The 22,076-nt window shown below is 45.1% G+C and overlaps 1 long non-coding RNA gene across 1 annotated transcript; it reads right to left on the bottom strand.

The window, feature by feature from the left end:
• Positions 1-20,460: 20,460 nt before the first annotated feature.
• LOC109942445 (uncharacterized) lies at positions 20,461-21,138 on the bottom strand. Its single transcript, XR_002265294.1, has 3 exons — positions 21,095-21,138; positions 20,734-21,009; positions 20,461-20,652 (listed from the first exon to the last, which is right to left on the bottom strand). It is a non-coding gene; the product is annotated as an uncharacterized lncRNA (long non-coding RNA).
• Between the last annotated feature and the right edge of the window lie 938 nt (positions 21,139-22,076).

Raw genomic sequence — 22,076 nt, 5'->3', positions numbered from 1 at the left:
GCATTATTCGTGAAGAAAAAGGATGAGAGTTTGAGAATGTGTGTTGATTACCGCCCTCTCAATGCGGTGACTATCAAGAACAAATATCCACTGCCCCGCATTGATGTTCTGTTTGATCAGTTGGTAGGAGCCAAGGTATTCTCCAAGATAGATCTTCGCTCGGGCTACCATCAGATCAAGATCCGTGCCAGCGATATTCCCAAGACGGCCTTCTCAACCAGATATGGGCTTTACGAGTTTTTGGTGATGTCTTTTGGGCTGACCAATGCCCCGGCTTATTTCATGTACTTGATGAACTCGGTATTCATGCCAGAGTTGGACAAGTTCGTGGTCGTTTTCATTGATGATATCCTAGTTTATTCCAAGAATGAAGCCGAACACGCTAAGCATTTGCATACTGTACTTCAGAGGCTACGTGACCATCGGTTGTATGCCAAGTTGTCTAAATGTGAATTTTGGGTGAAGGAGATTAAATTCTTGGGTCACACAATTTCTCAGGAAGGAATATCAGTTGATCCTGAGAAGGTACAAGAGGTGATGGACTGGAAACCCCCGACAACAGTGAGGCAGATTCGGAGTTTTCTAGGATTGGCAGGGTATTATCGACGATTTATTCCGGATTTCTCCAGAATTGCCAAACCAATGACTGAACTGTTGAGGAAGGGAGTCAAGTATGATTGGAACCAAAAGTGTGAAGATGCCTTTCATACCTTGAGGCAGCATTTGAAAACAGCCCCAGTGCTGGCTCAACCTGACAACACCAAGCCATTTGAAGTTTATTGTGATGCTTCTGGTACAGGATTGGGATGTGTCTTGATGCAAGAGAACAGAGTGATTGCTTATGCTTCCCGAGCACTCAGACCCCATGAGCAGAACTACCCTACACATGATCTGGAGTTGGCAGCTGTGGTTCATGCTCTCAAGATATGGAGACACTACCTGATGGGAGCTCACTGTAACATCTACACGGATCACAAGAGTCTCAAATACATCTTCACTCAGGCAGACCTGAACATGAGGCAAAGGAGATGGTTAGAGTTAATCAAGGATTATGATTTGGAAGTACATTACCATCCGGGCAAAGCCAATGTTGTGGCAGATGCCTTGAGTAGAAAGGCCCAGTGCAATTGTATGAACATGGATGCAAGAGTCACCACCCTGTGCGATGAGTTGTGTAAGCTGAACCTAGAAGTTGTCCTTTCCGGTAAATTAAGTTATATCTCGGTAGAGCCCACATTGCAAGAACAAATAATCCAGGCACAGATTGGGGATAAGGGTGTACAGGTTATCAAAGACATGCTCAAGCAGAAAGCGGAAAAGTACAAGTGTTTCCGTCAGGACAGCAAGGGAGTTTTGTGGTTTGGAGATCGATTGGTTGTTCCCAAGGACCCTGAGCTCAGAAAGAAGATACTGGATGAAGCTCACCTTTCCAAGTTCTCCATGCACCCTGGTAGCAACAAGATGTACCATGATCTCCGATCTTTATATTGGTGGACTAGAATGAAGAGGGAAATTGCCAAGTACATATCTGAATGTGACACCTGCCAGAGGATCAAAGCTAGTCATTTGAAGGCAGCAGGCCCTCTGCAACCCCTTCCCATACCATCTTGGAAATGGGAGGACATTTGCATGGACTTCATAGTGGGATTGCCCAATACCTCCAGGCACCATGATTCCATTTGGGTTATTGTGGACAGGTTGACCAAGACTGCTCATTTCTTGCCAGTGCACACCACCCACAAGACAGAGAAGTATGCAGAAATTTATGTTGATCAGATAATAAGGTTGCATGGTATTCCAAAGACCATTGTATCTGACAGAGGAGCACTGTTTGTGGCACGCTTTTGGGAGAAACTGCAAGAATCACTTGGGACCCAAGTAATCCGAAGCTCAGCATATCACCCTCAAACAGATGGCCAGACAGAAAGGGTGAATCAGATTTTGGAAGACATGTTGCGAGCATGTGCTCTACACTATGGGAAGGATTAGGACAAGTGCCTGTCTTTAGCAGAGTTTTCTTACAATAACAGCTATCAGTCCAGTCTGAAGATGGCACCTTTTGAGGCCTTATATGGGAGAAGGTGTAGAACCCCACTAAATTGGTCTCAAACAGGAGAAAGGGAAATTTTTGGGCCAGATTTGGTACTCGAGGCAGAGGCAAAGGTCAGGGTTATTACCAAGAACTTGGAAACTGCTCAGGCCAGGCAAAGGAGCTATCATGATAAGAGGCGGAAGCCTCTACAGTTTGAGGTGGGAGATCATGTCTATCTTAAGGTGTCACCCACCAAGGGTGTCCAGAGATTCGGGATCAAGGGAAAGTTAGCCCCTCGCTACATTGGACCCTATGAGGTCAAGGCAAGTTGTGGACCCGTAGCCTACAAGTTGGATTTACCACCTCACATGTCAGCAGTTCATAATGTGTTCCATGTATCTCAACTGCGAAAATGTGTTCGTCTACCCACTGAAGTGCTACCGGAACCAGACATTGAGTTAGAACCAGATTTGTCCTATCAAGAGTACCCCATCAAGGTATTAGATCAAAAGGAGAGATCAACTCGGGCAAGGTCGGTCGGAATGTACAAGGTTCAGTGGAGTCACCATTCAGCAGAAGAAGCTACATGGGAGACTGAGGATTTTCTACGCTCTCGCTTCCCCGATTTTCTGCCCAAAGGAGTCGGCATGTAACCCCAAAACCCCACCCCCACCTGCCCTTTGAATTCAATTATAAGAAAAACTTAGATAACAAGGATAGTCTAAGTTGTAGATTTAACTTAAGAAGGGCTTCCTTCTGAAGTTGCAAAGAGGATGACATTCGAAGAGCAGTTAATAAGAGAAACTTAAGTATAAAGGGAAAACAACACCAACACACCTTCAAGCACCCTCCAAGGGACTCTACCTAAAATCTCGGGACGAGATTCCTTTAAGGGGGGAGGGCTGTAACACCCCAGGTGTTACCTTGGCTAGAGCACACCTTGAAATTAAGGACTGTGAGTTATATGGGGTAAAGGCTTAGGGCAACACATAAGAACTTTGGAGATCATGTGCTAATCAAGTTGCCAATGACCTAAGAAGCATTACTCTAATCCTTGCACACTTACTACCTTGGATAAGAGGGGAGAAGAAACCTAGACCTCTCTTAAGCCCTATCTCCCAAAACCCTAGGTAAGGGGGAAAGGGAGTGAACAAGTGTGCAAAGCATGAGTGATTTTTACCCAAACCTTAGCTAACCTTGTAACCATCAATTAGGGGAGAGAAATATTGCAAAAAGACCCCTGGAGAAACCCCAATTCAAATCTCCAAGTGGAGGGAGAGCTAGAGCTCTCTATTTCTCTCTAAGTCCAATTTTTAACCCTAATCTAAAGATCAACCGTGTTCACCTTAAAGATGGCACCAAAACCACTTAGGTTCTATACCAAAAATGTGGCATACCACCTAAGGCACCCCCTGGAAAAAATGGACACCGAGACTTGGACGTTTGATAGGATTTGGCATCAGTTTTGTCGCGAGGTGGGCAGTGAGACAAGCCAGATTTGGCGCCCGTCTATCTCCTGATCTAGGGCGTATCCTCCATTGGAACTCACACATGTGAGATAGCCCTAGGTGCCAGGAAGAGGTCTGCGCCGGATTCATGGCAAGATTCGCACGTTTGCGATCTCTGGAGACGTTTGAACAATGGAAGAAACACACCTCCACGTGTTCGACGCCTTCTGCCTGTGCCAGAGCACGCTCGCGCGCGCCCCCGCATGCCCAGCGCCGCGCCCGAGCCAAGCCAGCGCCATGGCTCGCGCCCGCGCCTATAAAACCCTCCCAGACTTCGACTATACTCTTCCGCGCACACTCAAACCTCACCGGAGCTCAGCTCGCCGCTGTTTGCCCGTGCGCAGTGTGTCCACGGCCGCCCGATCCCCCTGCCACCGTAGACCGGCCAGTGGAGCCCTTCCCAACCCCGGCCAGCCCTCGGAGAAGACTAAGCACACCCCGGTAAAGCTCCCCGAGCGAGGAATTGAAGTTTGCTTCGCCGGAGAGGTCGGCCCACGGTCGCTGGAGCTCTCAACCCCGCCGGAGTACGTGGACCGGGTAATCCACTCAACCATCCTTCGATTCCTCGTGCATACAGTCGCTACGTTACCCCGTAAAGCTCACCATGCCCTCGGATTGAACCAGTTCGCCGTAGTTTGGCCGGTACACTCGCCGCCGACGAGAACACCCGCCTGCACGCGTGGACCGGGCGATTCCGGCCATCCCCACCGTCGAGCCGCACCTCGCCGTGACCGCCAGAGTCTCCCCGAGCCAACCCCACCCTTCGCCGGACCTCCCTCGCCGCCGGTAAACCGCGCCACCCTTTTCTTTCCCGCGGTTACTGTTTGCGTAAGGGGAAGGACTGCGGGTGAGAGGGAGAGAAGATCAGGGGGTTTTGTGAAATGTCAGAGACACAGGGGAATAGTGGAGCGAGGGTAGATTTGCGAAGGTTGATTTAGTTTAAACCCAGGGACCTCGGTGTAAACTGTTTTTCCAGAAAACGTTTATCAAATCTGTTTTTAAATTGAACAGAAACTTTGAAAATCCATAACTTCTGTTTAACTCATCCAAATTTGGTCAAACCAATTTTGTCAGACTCTAAATATTGTAGCCTACTTAAGAAAAATATAAACCCCTCTATGTACTATAGGAAACTTTAAAGCTCTGATTTAATTATAGTTTTGGCCAAAAGCTCAATAATAGAAAGAAAAATAGTTATACTAATTGACTAGGGTTAGAAAAATTTGGAGAAGTTTATATCTACCTACTGACCCAAGTAAAAATGTTGAATCCCTCTGTCCACTCCACTAAGTCAGTTCTTACCCATTATTTTATAATATGCTTAAGATTAAGAAAAATAGAAAATGTAATTTAAACAATGAACCAGAGAGCACCTCTATTTTTGTTAGGATACTTGTTTAATGTAGTTCACTGGAAAAATATATCATACCCTGGTTTAGTAAAAAAATAAGTAGGAAACCTTTTATTTGAATAAACTAAGGATAACTTAGAAAAACCCTACAAAAATAACTCTAAGGTGAAAACCCCTCAAACCTTAGGATAACTAATATTTGGTTATTATGAACATAGGAAAAATACAAAATCTGTTGTTTGATATTTTTTCAAATGACAAGTTAGTTATAAGCACCTTTTTGACATTAAACTTAAGAAAATCATAACTAAATAACCACCCCTTAGTTTTCTGTGATTTTTAGCACAGGAGCCTATTACTACCATGGGATGCCAGCAAAAATGACCTTTAGGACAAAACCTACCCTAACTCAGAGATGTAGTGTAAAGTGGCCCCCTTTGGCATAACTCTTGTTATTTTTGTTTAAAGCCTAGCCTTGTACTTTAAGCCTCAAATTCTTAAAACAAGCTAGAATAGCAAAGGACAACCCACTGTAATTTTTACAGAATTTTTGGAAATTATTAAAACACTGTCGTAGTTCAAACCTACACTAGAAACCCTAAATGGGAGTTAAACTAAGGAAAATGAATAATGTAAATTAATGTCATCCTAAAACCTTTGTAATCTGTCCACTAAAATGTATCAAGACAATACCAATTCACTATGTTATCTTCACTAAAAACCCAAGCCTAAAAAGTAATAAGCCTAACCCACTGGAAGCCCCGCAAGACTAAGAAACCCTAAGTTACTTCTTAACTCAGTTCTCTTTAGCATAATATTATTAAATCCTGCATAATCATGACATACATGTTCATTGCATTTCGATAGACTGTAACCTTGCTGACGGAGAGTACATCCTCGTGCCGGAGCAAGGAGCTGCTCAGGAGGTAGCCCCAGATCCAGCACCCGAGTCTGCACCAGAGGATCTGCCTGCCACAGCTTTGGAAGGCAAGCCCCGGTTTATGCATAACCTGTTATTTATGCTATTTTACTTCACTTAATGATTGTAGGATTGACTGTGCACTTAGGTGTAGGAGTTGATTGAAACCCTAGTTGCATAAACTCAGGATTCCTTTTTGAGATGGATACTAGTATGCTAGGTCGAGTAGTTGCCTTACTAATTAGGGATCTCGGTAGAAGTCGAGTGATTTTTCTAGCACTCGCGCGAGGTCAGGAATTGGTTGTACCCACTTTTCTTATCACATTGATAGTTGGTTGGTGGACACGGATCCATGGGGATACGTGGTCTATGAGGTAAAATGGGAATAAGGATTAACGTGCGGATACCTGTGTCAAGCGTTTGAACGTACTAAACATATGCCGAGAAATATGGTAAATCGGTAAGCCTAGTACCTGATTGAACCTGCCAGCGGACATATCCCCTCACGCGACCTGAGACGTGGTCTCCCATTCCGGTTATGGTGGGTACAAGTGCGGTCACTGCACGACGGCCAGTCGGGGTCAGTGAGGCATTGTACGCAAGGCGGTGAGCCCTGATCTGCTGCCAGGGAATCGATGGGGACGGTTGATGTGTGTGGGGACGGAGTGCCTCGCCACGTCGTGTGTTTAGGTTTACCTTGCAAGGTTTAAAAAACTCGATTCGAATCGTCTGCTTCTCGCAGCTAATGAGACTGCTTGATCCATTGTACTGCATTGAGTAACAAGTGGAAATATGATGAGTTGATAAGATGTTGATTGCTAATAATGCTTGCTACTATGTATGAGTAGATAGTACACTTTTAGCCTTAAGAGAGTCACACTTAATTTTGACAAAGTTAAAAACTTGATTTAGAAACTCAGCTAGTGCTTTTGGCAACCAAACCCCACAGCCAAACAGCTGCATGTCTAGAGGTAGAGGAGTAGACTCCTCACACCGGGTAAGTCTAGCTGAGTATTAGTATACTCAGCCTTGCTTGTGGCATAATTTTACAGGTTCTCTAGAGGACATGGTTGCTGGAGTGACTTGGCCGTCCACCTTACCACCGGGTTGGACTGTCGAGTGGGACCCTGCCTCGGCTGAGGAGGAGCACGAGGAGTGATGGGACAGGCTTCCCCACCTCTCCGTTTATTTGTCGTTAGTTTTATTCCGCTGCACTTCGAACAATGATGGTTGCTTTTGCAAAAACTCCGATGATGATGATGATGTAATAATTTAATACTCTCACATGCATGGTTTTATGTTTTATTGTATTTGCTCTGTGACTCACCATCGAGTGAGACTGTGGTACTTGATCCTGTCAGTGGCCGTGTCGGACTAGATCCGAGGGATTGACGGGTTATTCCCATTTAAGTGTGGTCTAGCCTCTAAGGCAGGGCTTAGGCACTTAAGTTGGAATAATTCGGGCAGTTCTGCCACAGCTTTAAGATTCATGTTTTTATAGGATCACCTATTCACCCCCCCCCCCCCCCTCTAGGTGCTCTCAATTGGTATCAGAGTCGTTCTCTTCACGAAAGGGACTAATCGCCCGAAGAGATGGATCCTAAGGGAAAGGGGATAGTGATCAACGACAAGGAGAAGGAGTCCTTCATCAATGAACCAAAAGATGACAAGCCCACTAACTCGGGCTCAAGTCAAAAGAAGAAGGATGGGAAGAAGAAAAGGTGCATCAAGAAGATTGTCTACTACGACAACGACGAATCTTCTTCTTCCCAAAAGGACAACGAATACGAGGAGAAAAAGAAACCGGTTAATTCGAACTTTTCCTTTGATTATTCTTGTATTCCGCAAAGTTCAAATGCTCATTTGCTTTCCATTCCCCTTGGTAAACCTCCTCACTTTGATGGAGAGGACTACAGATTTTGGAGTCACAAAATGCGTAGCCACTTGTTCTCTCTTCATCCAAGTATATGGGAGATAGTGGAAAATGGAATGCAATTTGATAGTACGGATAGTCCCATGTTTATCAATGAACAAATTCACAAAAATGCACAAGCTACTACTGTTCTTTTAGCATCGTTGTGCAGGGATGAATACCATAAGGTGAGCGGCTTGGATAACGCCAAGCAAATTTGGGACACCCTCAAGATCTCACATGAGGGGAACGACATCACCATGCTCACCAAGATGGAGTTGGTGGAAGGCGAACTAGGAAGGTTCGCGATGATCAGGGGGAGGAGCCAACCCAAACGTACAACAGGCTCAAGACCCTCGTCAACAAAATAAGGAGCTATGGAAGCACGCGATGGACGGACCACGACGTCGTCCGACTTATGCTAAGGTCTTTCACCGTCCTTGATCCTCATCTTGTTAACTCTATTTGTGAGAATCCTAGGTACACCAAGATGACGCCCGAAGAGATACTTGGAAAGTTTGTAAGCGGGCGAATGATGATCAAGGAGGCAAGATACGTTGATGAGGCGTTAAATGGCCCAATCCATGAGCCTCAAGCCATTGCTCTCAAGGCAACAAGTAGCAGGGAGGCGCTACCTAGCAAGGTGGCGCAAATTGAGGCGGCTGGGCTAAATGAGGATGAAATGGCCCTCATCATCAAGCGCTTCAAGACGGCGCTCATAGGTCGCAAGGAGCATCCCAACAAAAGCAAGACGAAGGGAAAGCGCTACTGCTTCAAGTGTGGTAAGATTGGTCATTTTATCGCTAATTGTCCCGATAATGATAGTGACCAGGAACAAGAGAAGAAGAGGGAAAAGAAGAAGGCTTACAAGAAGGCTAAGGGCGAGGCACACCTTGGCAAGGAGTGGGACTCGGATTGTTCGTCGTCCGACTCCGACAACGAAGGACTCGTCGCCTCGGCCTTCAACAAATCGTCCCTCTTCCCCAACGAGCATCACACATGCCTCATGGCAAAGGACAAGAAGGTAAGCACTCGAAATGCTATTACATATGCCTCTTCAAGTGATGATGAATCTAGCGATGATGAAGTAGACTATGCTAGTTTATTCAAAGGATTAGATAGAACTAAAATTCATAAGATCAATGAATTGATTGATGCTTTGAATGAGAAAAATAGACTTTTAGAAAAGCAAGATGATCTTTTATATGAAGAGCATGATAAGTTTGTAAGTGCACAAAATTCTCTTGCTTTAGAAGTTAAAAGAAATGAAATGCTTTCATGTGAATTGTCTACATGCCATGAATCTATTTCTAGCTTAAAGAGTATCAATGATGACTTGAATGCTAAATTAGAAATAGCTAATAAATCAACCTCTTGTGTAGAACATGTTGTGATTTGCAGTAGGTGTAAAGATTTTAATGTTGATGCTTGTAGTGAACACCTAGTTTCCATCTCTAAATTAAATGATGAAGTGGCTAGTCTTAATGCTCAACTTAAGACTAGCAAAAGTGAATTTGATAAACTAAAATTTGCAAGGGATGCCTACACGATTGGTAGACACCCCTCAATTAAGGATGGACTTGGCTTTAAGAGGGAAGCCAAGATCTTAACAAGTCATAAGGCTCCCATCTCCGCCAAGGAGAAAGGGAAGGCCCCTATGGCTAATAGTGCTCAAAAGAACCATGCTTTCATGTACAATGATAGGAGATATTCTAGGAATGTTCATAGAAGTTATGATGCTTTTGATTCTCATGCCATGATTGCTTCAAGTTCTTCTATTATGCATGATAGAAATTTGGCTAGGAAAAATGTTATTCATCATATGCCTAGAAGAAATGTTGTTCATGTACCTAGGAAAGTAAGTAATGAACATTCTACGATTTACCATGCTTGCAATGCTTCCTTTGCTATTTGTAGAAAGGATAAGAAAGTGGTTGCTAGGAAATTAGGGGCAAAATGCAAGGGAGATAAAACTTGCATTTGGGTCCCTAAGGCTATTGTTACTAACCTTGTAGGACCCAACAAGAGTTGGGTACCTAAGACCCAAGCCTAATTTGCCTTGCAGGTTTATGCATCCGGGGGCTCAAGCTGGATTATCGACAGCGAATGCACAAACCACATGACGGGGGAGAAGAAGATGTTCACCTCCTACGTCAAGAACCAAGATTCCCAAGATTCAATCATATTCGGTGATGGGAACCAAGGCAAGGTTAAGGGACTAGGAAAAATAGCAATTTTATCCGAGCATTCCATCTCTAATGTGTTTTTAGTTGAATCGCTCGGGTATAACTTGTTGTCCGTTAGTCAATTATGTAATATGGGATATAATTGCTTATTCACAAATGTAGATGTGTCTGTCTTTAGAAGGAGTGATGGTTCATTAGCTTTTAAGGGTGTACTAGACGGCAAACTCTATTTAGTTGATTTTGCAAAAGAGGAGGTCAGACTAGATGCATGCTTAATTGCTAAGACTAGCATGGGCTGGCTGTGGCATCGCCGTCTAGCACATGTGGGGATGAAGAACCTTCACAAACTTCTAAAGGGAGAACACGTGTTAGGTCTAACAAATGTAACTTTCGAAAAAGATAGACCTTGTGCAGCTTGTCAAGCAGGTAAACAGGTGGGAAGCTCTCATCATATCAAGAATGTGATGACCACATCAAGACCTTTGGAGTTACTTCATATGGATCTCTTCAGACCCATCGCCTACCTCAGCATCGGGGGAAGTAAGTATGGTCTTGTTATACTTGATGATTTTTCCCGCTTCACTTGGGTATTCCTTTTGCAGGATAAATCTGAAACCCAAGGGACCCTCAAGCGCTTCCTAAGGAGAGCTCAAAATGAGTTTGAGCTCAACGTGAAGAAGATAAGGAGCGACAACGGGTCCGAGTTCAAGAACCTTCAAGTGGAGGAGTACCTTGAGGAGGAAGGAATCAAGCACGAGTTCTCCGCTCCCTACACACCACAGCAAAATGGTGTAGTAGAGAGGAAGAACAGGACGCTATTAGACATGGCGAGGACGATGCTTGGCAAGTTCAAAATGCCCGAGTGGTTTTGGTCGGAAGCTGTGAACACGGCTTGCCACGCCATAAACCGAGTCTACCTTCATCACCTCCTCAAGAAGACGTCGTACGAACTCCTAACCGGTAACAAACCCAATGTGTCATACTTTCGTGTATTTGGGAGCAAATGTTATATTCTAGTGAAGAAAGGTAGAAATTCTAAGTTTGCTCCCAAAGCTGTAGAAGGGTTTTTGTTAGGTTATGACTCAAATACAAAGGCGTATAGGGTCTTCAACTAATCATCGGGATTGGTTGAAGTCTCTAGTGACGTTGTATTTGATGAGACTAATGGCTCTCCAAGAGAGCAAGTTGTTGATCTTGATGATGTAGACGAAGAAGATGTTCCAACGGCCGCAATGCGCACCATGGCGATTGGAGATGTGAGGCCACAGGAACAAAAGGAGCAAGATCAACCTTCTTCCTCAACAATGGTGCATCCCCCAACTCAAGACGATGAACAGGTTCATCAAGAAGAGGCGTGTGATCAAGGGGGAGCACAAGATGATCAAGTTATGGAGGAAGAAGCACCAAAAGCCCCTCCAACTCAAGTTCGAGCGACGATTCAAAGGAATCATCCCGTCGACCAAATTTTGGGTGATATAAGCAAGGGAGTAACTACTCGCTCTAGATTAGTTAATTTTTGTGAGCATTACTCTTTTGTCTCTTCTATTGAGCCTTTCAGGGTAGAAGAGGCCTTGCTAGATCCGGACTGGGTGTTGGCCATGCAGGAAGAGCTCAACAACTTCAAGCGAAATGAAGTTTGGACACTGGTGCCTCGTCCCAAGCAAAACATTGTGGGAACCAAGTGGGTATTCCACAACAAACAAAACGAGCACAGGGTGGTGACAAGGAACAAGGCACGACTTGTGGCAAAAGGTTATGCCCAAGTCACAGGTTTAGACTTTGAGGAGACTTTTGCTCCTGTGGCTAGGCTAGAGTCAATTCGCATATTGTTAGCCTATGCTACTCACCATTCTTTCAGGTTGTTCCAAATGGATGTGAAGAGCGCTTTCCTCAACGGGCCAATCAAGGAGGAGGTGTACGTAGAGCAACCCCTTGGCTTTGAGGACCAACGGTACCCTGACCATGTGTGTAAGCTCTCTAAGGCGCTCTATGGACTTAAGAAAGCCTCAAGAGCATGGTATGAATGCCTTAGAGACTTTCTAATTGCTAATGCTTTCAAGGTTGGGAAAGCCGATCCAACTTTATTCACTAAGACATGTGATGGTGACTTATTTGTATGCCAAATTTATGTCGATGACATAATATTTGGTTCTACTAACCAAAAGTCTTGTGAAGAGTTTAGCAGGGTGATGACTCAAAAATTTGAGATGTCGATGATGGGCGAGTTGAACTACTTCCTTGGGTTCCAAGTGAAGCAACTCAAGGATGGCACCTTCATCTCCCAAATGAAGTACACGCAAGACTTGCTCAAGCGGTTTGGGATGAAGGACGCCAAGCCCGCAAAGACTCTAATGGGAACTAGCGGACACGTCGACCTCAACAAAGGAGGTAAGTCCGTTGATCAAAAGGCATACCGGTCTATGATAGGGTCTTTACTTTATTTATGTGCTAGTAGACCGGATATTATGCTAAGTGTATGCATGTGTGCTAGATTTCAATCCGACCCAAGGGAGTGTCACCTTATGGCCGTTAAGCAAATTCTTAGATATTTAGTTGCTACGCCTTGCTTCGGGATCTGGTTTCTAAAGGGGTCTACCTTTGACTTAATTGGATATTCAGACTCCGATTATGCTGGATGTAAGGTTGATAGGAAGAGTACATCAGGGACGTGCCAATTCTTAGGAAGGTCCCTGGTGTCGTGGAGCTCTAAGAAACAAACTTCCGTTGCCCTATCCACCACTGAGGCCGAGTATGTTGCCGCAGGACAGTGTTGCGCGCAACTACTTTGGATGAGGCAAACCCTCCGGGACTTTGGCTAAAATCTGAGCAAAGTCCCACTCCTATGTGATAATGAGAGTGCTATCCGCATGGCGGACAATCCTGTTGAACACAGCCGCACAAAGCACATAGACATCCGGCATCACTTTTTGAGAGACCACCAACAAAAGGGAGATATCGAAGTGTTTTATGTTAGCACCGAGAACCAGCTAGCCGATATCTTTACCAAGCCTCTAGATGAGTCAACCTTTTGCAGGCTGCATAGTGAGCTAAATGTCTTAGATTCGCGTAACTTGGATTGATATAGAGCATACATGTGTTTTATGCCTTTGATCATGTTCCTTTATGCATTTTGTTGTTTATTTATGGTGCTCAAGTTGTACAAACACTCCCCGGACCTCAAAAGTCCATGTGAGAAGTGATGCACATATTTAGGGGGAGATGTGCTACAACTTGACTCTTTGAGACTAACCATGTGCTTGAGTTTGCTTGATTTAGTCTCAAAGGTGGATTGAAAGGGAAAGTTGGACTTGGACCATGAAAGACTTCCACTGCACTCCGATGAGAGGGTAACTTACTCCAAGTTCATCTATGTACTTTTATTGCCTTTTTACTCTTAGTTGAAGATTTTGGTGAGGCAATGGGGTTTAAGGGCCAAGATTGATCCCGTTTTGGTGCTTGATGCCAAAGGGGGAGAAAATAAGGCTAAAGCAAGAAATGGATCAGCTACCACTTGAGAATTTTGAAAATAGTAGAGTTAGAGCTTTTGTTTTGTCAAAATACTCTTATTGTCTCTTATTGTCAAAAATGGGTTCCTTGTGGGGAGATTGGTTGATTATGGAAAAAGGGGGAGTTTTTGAATCTTTGATCAATTTCTCTTGGAATATCTCTCTTTATGTCTCAACAAGTGTGTTTGACTTAGAGATAGGAAATTGAGTTTGATTTGCAAAAAGAAACCAAGTGGTGGCAAAGAATGATCCAAATACGCCAAATTTGAATCAAAACAAACTTTTGTTCTCATTTGCATTGATGTTGCACTTCTATATCTTGCTTTTTGTTGTGTTGGCATAAATCACCAAAAAGGGGGAGATTGAAAGGGAAATGTGCCCTTGGGCCATTTCTAAGTATTTTGGTGATTAAGTGCCAACACAAATGGTTTAAGTGTTAATAAGTGCCAAATGGTGGATGAAGTGCAAATCAACACAAAGGTATGATTCTAGACTTAGTACATTGGTTTTTGTGTACTAACATATTTGTCTAAGTGCTAGAATCAGAGAAAATACAATTGGAAAAGACTTGGCTCGAGCAGCCAAGACTCTGCTCAGTCTGGGTGCACCGGACAGTGTCCGGTGGTGCAGGCTGGCTCTGGCGAAAGGGCCGCTCTCAGGAGTTCGTTGGCTGCGTACGGCTATAAATCACCAGACTGTCCGGTGGTGCACCGGACTGTCCGGTGAGCCAACGGTCGGCCGAGCCAACGGTCGGCCGCGCAATCCGCGCGTGACGCGTGGCCGCGCCAACGGTCAGATGGGGGCACCGGACTGTCCGGTGTGCACCGGACAGTGTCCGGTGCGCCAACGGCTCCAAGTCTCCAATGGTCGGCTGCGCCAGAATAGGAAAGAAATCCGCACCGGACAGTGTCCGGTGGTGCACCGGACTGTCCGGTGCGCCAGTCGACAGAAGGCAAGAATTGCCTTCCTGAAATGCTCTCAACGGCTCCTAGCTGCCTTGGGGCTATAAAAGGGACCCCTAGGCGCATGGAGAAGATACTTAAGCATACTTTGAGCATTCTTGATCATTCACACTCCGTCTTTGTGCACTCGTTTGACATTCTTAGTGATTTGAGCTCTGTTCTAGTGAGAACTTTGTGATATTCATTAGAGCTCAAGTCTTGGCTGTGTGTGTGCGTATTGTTGTGGATTTGGGTGTGTTGCTTCCCTCCCTTATTCTAGTGCTTTCACTTTGATCCTTATTTTAAGGGCGAGAGACTCCAAGTTGTGGAGATTCCTCGCAAACGGGAAAGAGTAAAGAAAGAAAGAACATCGTGGTATTCAAGTTGATCATCGGATCACTTGAAAGGAGTTGAGTGCAACTCTCGTCCATTGGGACGCCACAACGTGGAGTAGGCAAGTTTTGTACTTGGCCGAACCACGGGATAAATCCTCGTGTCTCTTGTGCTTGTTCTCACGGTGTCTATTGTGTTTCACAAGAGCTCTCCTCAGCCACTTGATTTCATTGCGCTAACACTTAATCAAGTTTTGTGGCTTTAAGTTTCAAGTTTTTACAGGATCACCTATTCACCCCCCTCTAGGTGCTCTCAGAAGGACGTGATGATGAACTGCTAGAGGCTCCGGATAACGCCGACAGCATTGAGATTAAGGTAGGCTTACTTTTTAAGGACCTGCCTACACTGAGACGATGGCTACAGGAATATTCTGTGAACCGCAAGAGGTCGTTCAAGGTGAGACACTCGTATGCACAGCGTCGTTACACTGTTGTGTGCGAGGTGTCGGAATGTAATTGGAGGGTATGTGCTCGAAGGCAGAAGGAAACCGGAAAGTTTAAGATCACCAAAATTGTAGGTCCACACACTTGTGCCTAGACAGAGCTGAGCTCTAAGCATCGTCAGTTGACATCTACCCTAACTGCGAAAAGGATATTGGGGATATTAAAGGGTCAGCCAAACTTGAAGGTGAAGTCAATTATGACCATGACTTCGGAGTTGTTTGGTTACAGGATTAAGTATGGGAAAGCATGGAGGGCAAAGTAGCGAGCATGGAAGATGATATACGGGGATTGGGAGGAGGGTTATGAGAAGTTACCAGCATTGTTCAATGCAATCAAAGCAAAAAACCCAGACATGCATTACGAGTACATCCCCAAACCTAATGAATGGAGGAATGGCAGAGAGATCTTTTTTCGTGCTTTCTGGTGTTTCTCGCAGTGCGTAGAGGCCTTCAGGCATTATCGTCACGTGCTCTCTATTGATGGTACTTTTCTGCTTGGGAAGTATAAGGGCACATTGTTGGTTGCCCGTTCTGCGGGTCCGGACCCACGACCGGTTTCTGGAGGAGATGAGGTACGATGACAGGTACACTCCTCCTAGAGAGGGCTGGCTTGGACGTCGTATCGTTCCAGGTTCGCCGTGGACTGCCCACTTTCAACCCAGCGGCGTTGACGGTGCTGGTCAACAGGTAAAGACTTCTCTAGTTGTTTAACTTTTTGAAAGTTGCCTAGAGGGGGGGTGAATAGGCGGAATCTGAAATTTATAAACTTTAAGCACAACTACAAGCCGGGGTTAGTGTTAGAAATAAAATCGAGTCCAAAAGAAAGGGGAAAACAAATCAACCAAATAAATAGAGCGGATGACACGGTGATTTGTTTTACCGAGGTTCGGTTCCAAAGAACCTAGTCCCCGTTGAGGTGGTCACAAAGACCGGGTCTCTTTCAACCCTTTCCCTCTCTCAAACGGTCACTTAGACCGAGTGAGCTTTCTCCTTAATCAAACGGGTCACTTAGACCCCGCAAGGACCACCACACACTTGGTGTCTCTTGTTTGATTACAAGTCACTTGAGAATAAGAATGGGAGAAGAAGAAAGCACGATTGCAAAAGACCAAGCAACAAGAGCGACAAATAATACACGGAACACTCTCTCTCTCTCAAGTCGCTAATCACTAATGGTCACTTGTCTCAATTGTGGAACTTGGATAGATTGGAAGCTTTGATTGTGTCTTTGAATGGATTCCTAGCTCTTGTATTGAATGTAGAGGATTGGAATGCTTGGGTGAAGTGAATGGAGGTGGTTGGGTTGTATTTATAGCCACCAACCACTTCCTAGCCGTTGCTCCTTTTCTGTCGACCGCGGACGGTCCGCGCCCCTGGTCCGGACGGTCCGCCCCTGCACATCAACGGCTAAAATCGCAACGGTCAGCAGTAACGGCTATATCAACGGCTATTTTGCATTTAATGTGTCGTCAGATGTTAGATAAAGGCAGTCGCGGACGGTCCGGTCGTGCACCCCGGACGGTCCGTGAGGACGCTAAAATTCATTTTACCGAACCCGTCACCTTCAGGTTTTTCGGTTCTTCACCGACCGGACGGTCCGCGCGAGGTCTCGGACGGTGCTTGCTTTTCCATCGGACGGTCTGTAGTGTAGAATTGTGTTTTTGCATTGGTTCTGTCCGAGGGTCACCCTGGCGTCGCGGACGGTCCGCGCTTAGGTGATTTTCCAAAAAACTTCTCCTGTCCGGAATAATCTACGGTATTCTAGACAGTCGACTTAGAATAATTGTAGATGAACTTATGCACCTGTGGAATATATAATCTAGAGCAAACTAGTTAGTCCAATAATTTGTGTTGGGTATTCAACCACCAAAATCATTTTTAGGAAAAAGGTTTAAACCCTATTTCCCTTTCACTTTTACAATAATCACATCTACTTTGCATACTAATGATTTTGTATTCGTTTGTCTTCCAATAGGTGGCGGCCAGAGACTCACACTTTCCACCTTCCCTGCGGTGAGATGACCGTGACGCTGGAAGATTGCCAGAAGATTCTTGGTCTTAGCATTATGGTCGTCCAGTGACCGGTCAGGCAGCACCAGGTGGATGGAGGCAGAGGGTGGAGGCCTTTCTTAGGAGACTGCTTCCGGATGACCTACGATGTAGCCACAACACCGGAGTCCCACTGACCTGGCTTAGGCAGGCTTTCGGGGAGTGTCCACCTGGTGCAGACGAGTAGACGGTTGGCTACCATTGTCGAGCTTGGATTCTCCACCTATTTGGTTCAGTTCTTTTTCCAGACGCGACAGGCGACAGCGCGTCATGGATCTGCCCTGCCTGACTGACTAGGATACGACAGGAGGTTACAGCTGGGCTTCTGCAGTGTTGGCCTTCCTCTACAGGCAACTTTGCGAGGCTTGTCGTCGTTCGTCGAGGACCGCTAGCTTAGGTGGGTGTGTCTACCTACTACAGCTGTGGATGTGGGCACACATACCCGTCGGTCGACCCAGAGAGTTTGCTCCTCGTCAGTGGTTCGTGGTAGCCGGACATCGGCTTAAGCCCACGGCTGCCTACCGCTAGGACCAAGTCGAGGAGCCATTCGCACGACACCAGCGTGCGTACGTGGAGTACTCAAACGAGCTCGACGCACTTACTCCTTCGATGGTGAGTTGTCTACTTTTATCTTTTTCTTAAGAAGTTGGTAAAATGACTATAAACTTATATGTGATTTCTAATACTTTTCCAGGTGACCTGGCAACCGTATCTTGATCCATATTTCGCCAGCATACGGTTGAGCAGCGTGTGCTCAATAGACGAGAACATCTACCTAATGAGGTGTCCCCTCATTTGTTTTTATGCTGTTGAGTACCACTTGCCCCACAGAGTTGCTCGACAGTTCGGATTGCGACAGAAGTTTCCGGTGGAGCCCTTCTCGACTTCAATAGAACTTCATAAGTGAGTGACTATATCCACTTGTTATTTCAAATATACAATGAGGTACTAATATATGTGTCTAACTTTTGCAGGTTCGACAGACAGAGGCAGAAGAAGGTCACGGACTTCGAGACCCACCACCATGATTATATTGATGAATGGGATCAGCAGGGGGATCTAAACTATGTCAACGACCAGCCGCACACAAACTACCACTTCCGAAGGTATTTGATTTGGTATGCTGGTGTGACTAGGTGCAAGCTTAAGGGACAGTGGACAACTGCAGACTATGCGGAGCAAGAATCGTCAGACAACGAAGACACTGCGTTTGACATAGTTGCTCGGCACGGGTCCCAAATTGAGGCTGCTCCAATCCTTGACAGAGTGGTACCTATTTCTTTACTAAAATTAGAGATTTCAATTCAATGTTTTATGTCTAGTTTTGTGCATCCTAATGTTCTAACTTGTGAATAGGGAAACTCTATGCTCGTATCTGTTGTTGAACTTGAGCGTATCTAACAGAGAACTTCAGACTGTACTACGCTTTCGTTACTATCAGTGAGTATGAATGTTTAAAAGCAAACATGTTTATTTATATGTTCTAACATATGTATGTAACTCATCTTTAAATTACAGAGGGTATCACGTCGTCTTCGTCGTGCAGCGGCTCGTTGTGGATGCCGGTCTCTAGCGAGCGTTGACGTGCAGCTGCCTGTGCCTCCTATGCAGCCGGACGTTCAGCGTCCCATTTGTGCAGTTGGACCATCTACAGCTGGACTGAGCTCCTCGCAATCGACGTGGGATACGTTTGAAGACATGCCCCACGACGACGACGACGACGCTGGCGCTGGCGCCGTAGGTCAGGAGGAGATTGGACCATCACAGCTGCAGGATGCTCCTACAACTCAGCCATCACAGCTGACACCACATAGAAGGCGTCCATGTGACCCTTACACTCCAGGCACCGACGCTCTTGGGGCCAAGGGCAAGGGTAAGACTAGGAGGAAATGAATACTATGTGATGTTGGTCTTATGTTGAAAACTTTGTGATTTGGACTCATGCTGGGAACGTTGTAATATGAACGATGTATTTTGGACTATGTTTTGTGGACATTGTATGAAGCACTATGTCATATGGATGTTTTTATATTCTCTGTTATTTTGTGATGTATTGTATGTTGAAATGTGGTGATGTCTTAGAATATGTGATTATTTGAACTGTGGTTGTTAATAAAACAAGGGGAACTCTTGCGAATTTTTTTTGTGAATTGTAAAAAACATGACAAGCAATAAGTAACTCATCTTTGGAGTTCTAAACTATTTTGGATATGCAAGTAGAGTTCTAAAATATTTTGGATATGAAAGTACTACATAACAGGCTACAAGTTTCTTCAATCAGAATCACAATCTATAAGTAACTCATCTTCGGAGTCATCCGTCGCGCAATCCTCAACGACAACCTCATTCCACTTGCTGCATTGTCCTGCATCACAGTTATCAACAGTTCTCTTGTAATAATTGGCTTCTGCTTCATCTGCAGCTTGGGAGAATAGCTCATCCTCAGACTCAGCCTCATCAGACTTCTGCTTGTAATAAGCCGCCTCTACCTCTTCGGCGGCCTAAGACATAAACTCATCCTCTTCCTCTTGAGCACGTAATCCTGCCTCAGCTAGTGCGATAAGCTCACTCAACCTTGATGTGTCGTCCTCCTCTTCTCCATGTAATCCTGCCTCTGCGAGAGCGATAAGCTCACTCAATCTAGATGTGTCGTCGTCCTCCTCCATCAACTCAACCGTCGCCATTTTTTCCTGAACATATCTTGCATGTGCCTCATCGGCCAAATAGTTTACGCCACATCCAATCTCTGCAAATATAATGAGAAAAATAAGTTAGCAAAGTCAGGATAAATAAATTGTACTAACAAAATTATAGTATCATTTTTCTCACTCACTTCCCTTAAGATGATCAGCAAGATTATCCAACATCTGTTTCTCGGCTCGAGCCGCTTCCCATTCCCTTGCATCCTGTGCTCTCTTCTCATCTGCCGCCTTCAACCTCCTATACTCTGCACGCTTCGGGCTGTCATAAAAGGCAGATTTCGCGTACCTACGCATGTCGCGTATGCGATCGTTAATGTACGAATCGACGAGCTGAGATCCACAACGCATCTTCTGTCCCATTAGTCTCTTGGACTCTATTGTGCGCATCACCTCTCCTTTGTCGTCGTAACTCTCCCAACTGCATTTCCTCGTCTCCTACAAAAAAATAGTAAGTACCGGTATAACATTATAGCTGGTGCAAAAAAATAAATAAATACCAACCTCGTCGTAATAGACCATATGTCCACAAAAATATCCAACACCAAGCTCGAAAGGAACTAATCCATACTTAGCTTCAATACCACATTTGCAGAGTATTGGATCAAACTTCAACTCTTCCGCCCACTGATTTTTTTCTTTTCCTTTACCTCTGGCTCTAGCCAATGGGACAAAGGACCATACAACCACTCTCTGAAACGACACTTACGCCACCTGTATGGATGCAGGAGAATAAATTAGTAATTTATTGTAAAAAATAACTAGTTTATACATTTAGCGCATCGATGGGCTCACATAATCAATGTTCGGACACACGAACTGCTTCTCAGTGTCTTCGTCGATGACAACACGGTCTCCACAATCGCATCGAGGCGGTGAGTCCATCCTTCTTTCTATTGCTATCTCCTTCTCTGCATCCGTCATTGGTGGAGGATTCGGGAGAGGAGGTACCCAACGTTTAAAACGCTCATGACTAGTCCTTTCACACAACCAATTAGCGAAAAGAAGATATCGAGGGTCAAATTTATCAGGACCGTCGATCCACTAGAAAAAGAAACACCTCAAGTGCCCCTAAAACAATGAAACGAAGCACTATTACACATCTAGTAAATAATAAATGCGAACAAAATTAAGTCACAAGTCATAAGCTACGTACGTCAAAATCGCCACAAAGGTAGAAGCAACGAGCAGCCGTGTCTGGATGTTTGGATTGACATACCCAAGCCAGTCTGCCATAGTCACAGTTAGGCACATGGAGTTCAGGAGGAACAGGAGCATCCTTACTAGATACGTCCGGAATTCCGGATATAACTCATGAGGACGACCTCTCTTCTGTCACAACGCCTCCCGGTACATGTCTTTCATCTAATAAACGATTATAATTATCACTTGTATCTAATAGACTTTATAATAGGTTTACACAAACTATCAAATAAAATGTACTCATCATATTAACGATACTATATATATATTATGAGCAATATTGGAAACTAATAATCGAAAAAGTACAATCCAATATACAAAACGAATTAGTTAGACACCATACCTTGGTCTACGAAGTGTACCAACTCGAATCTTTGAATACAACAACTTTTGATGAAGTTTTGAAATGAGAGGAAATGTGCTGCTCTTGGCTACGAGGTCACGTCGCCGCCACGTCGATGCCAGGTCAGCCCTAGGCGCAGGGAACCGTTACTGTCACATCACAGGTCGGCGCCATAGGCTGTGGCGCCGAGCTGTGTTACCTCGGCGCTACATCTTATGACGCCGAGTATCGGGTCCAAAATTGCATATAAAATTTCTGAGGGTCTAAACGTAAATATTTTTCAAAAATAGGGTTAAAAAAGAAAAAATTCGGTCGCGTCCGGTGCCTCGCCAAATCTCCGGCGGTTACGCGCGGTGAACATGCCTGTCGTTGTTTCGCTGCTGTTGCAGGGACTGGTCAGATTGGGGCGGAAAAAAGGAACTGTCTGTTGGTCTGAGCGTGCCCGTCACATCCTTTTTCTTCTGCAGGCAATGGGGTTTGGTTTGTTTGTGGTTCCTGAGTGCAGGAACAGGACGTTTGGTATGAGCCGCAGCCGCCCTGGGACTGGCTGCCATTAGCTGACTTCTTAAGCAACATCACGAGGCCAGCAGAG

Source organism: Zea mays, chromosome 9 (genome assembly GCF_902167145.1).
Source record: "Zea mays cultivar B73 chromosome 9, Zm-B73-REFERENCE-NAM-5.0, whole genome shotgun sequence".
NCBI lineage: Eukaryota > Viridiplantae > Streptophyta > Magnoliopsida > Poales > Poaceae > Zea > Zea mays.
The sequence above is the reverse complement of the archived record's forward strand: the minus strand, read 5'-3'. Positions and strand labels throughout refer to the sequence as shown.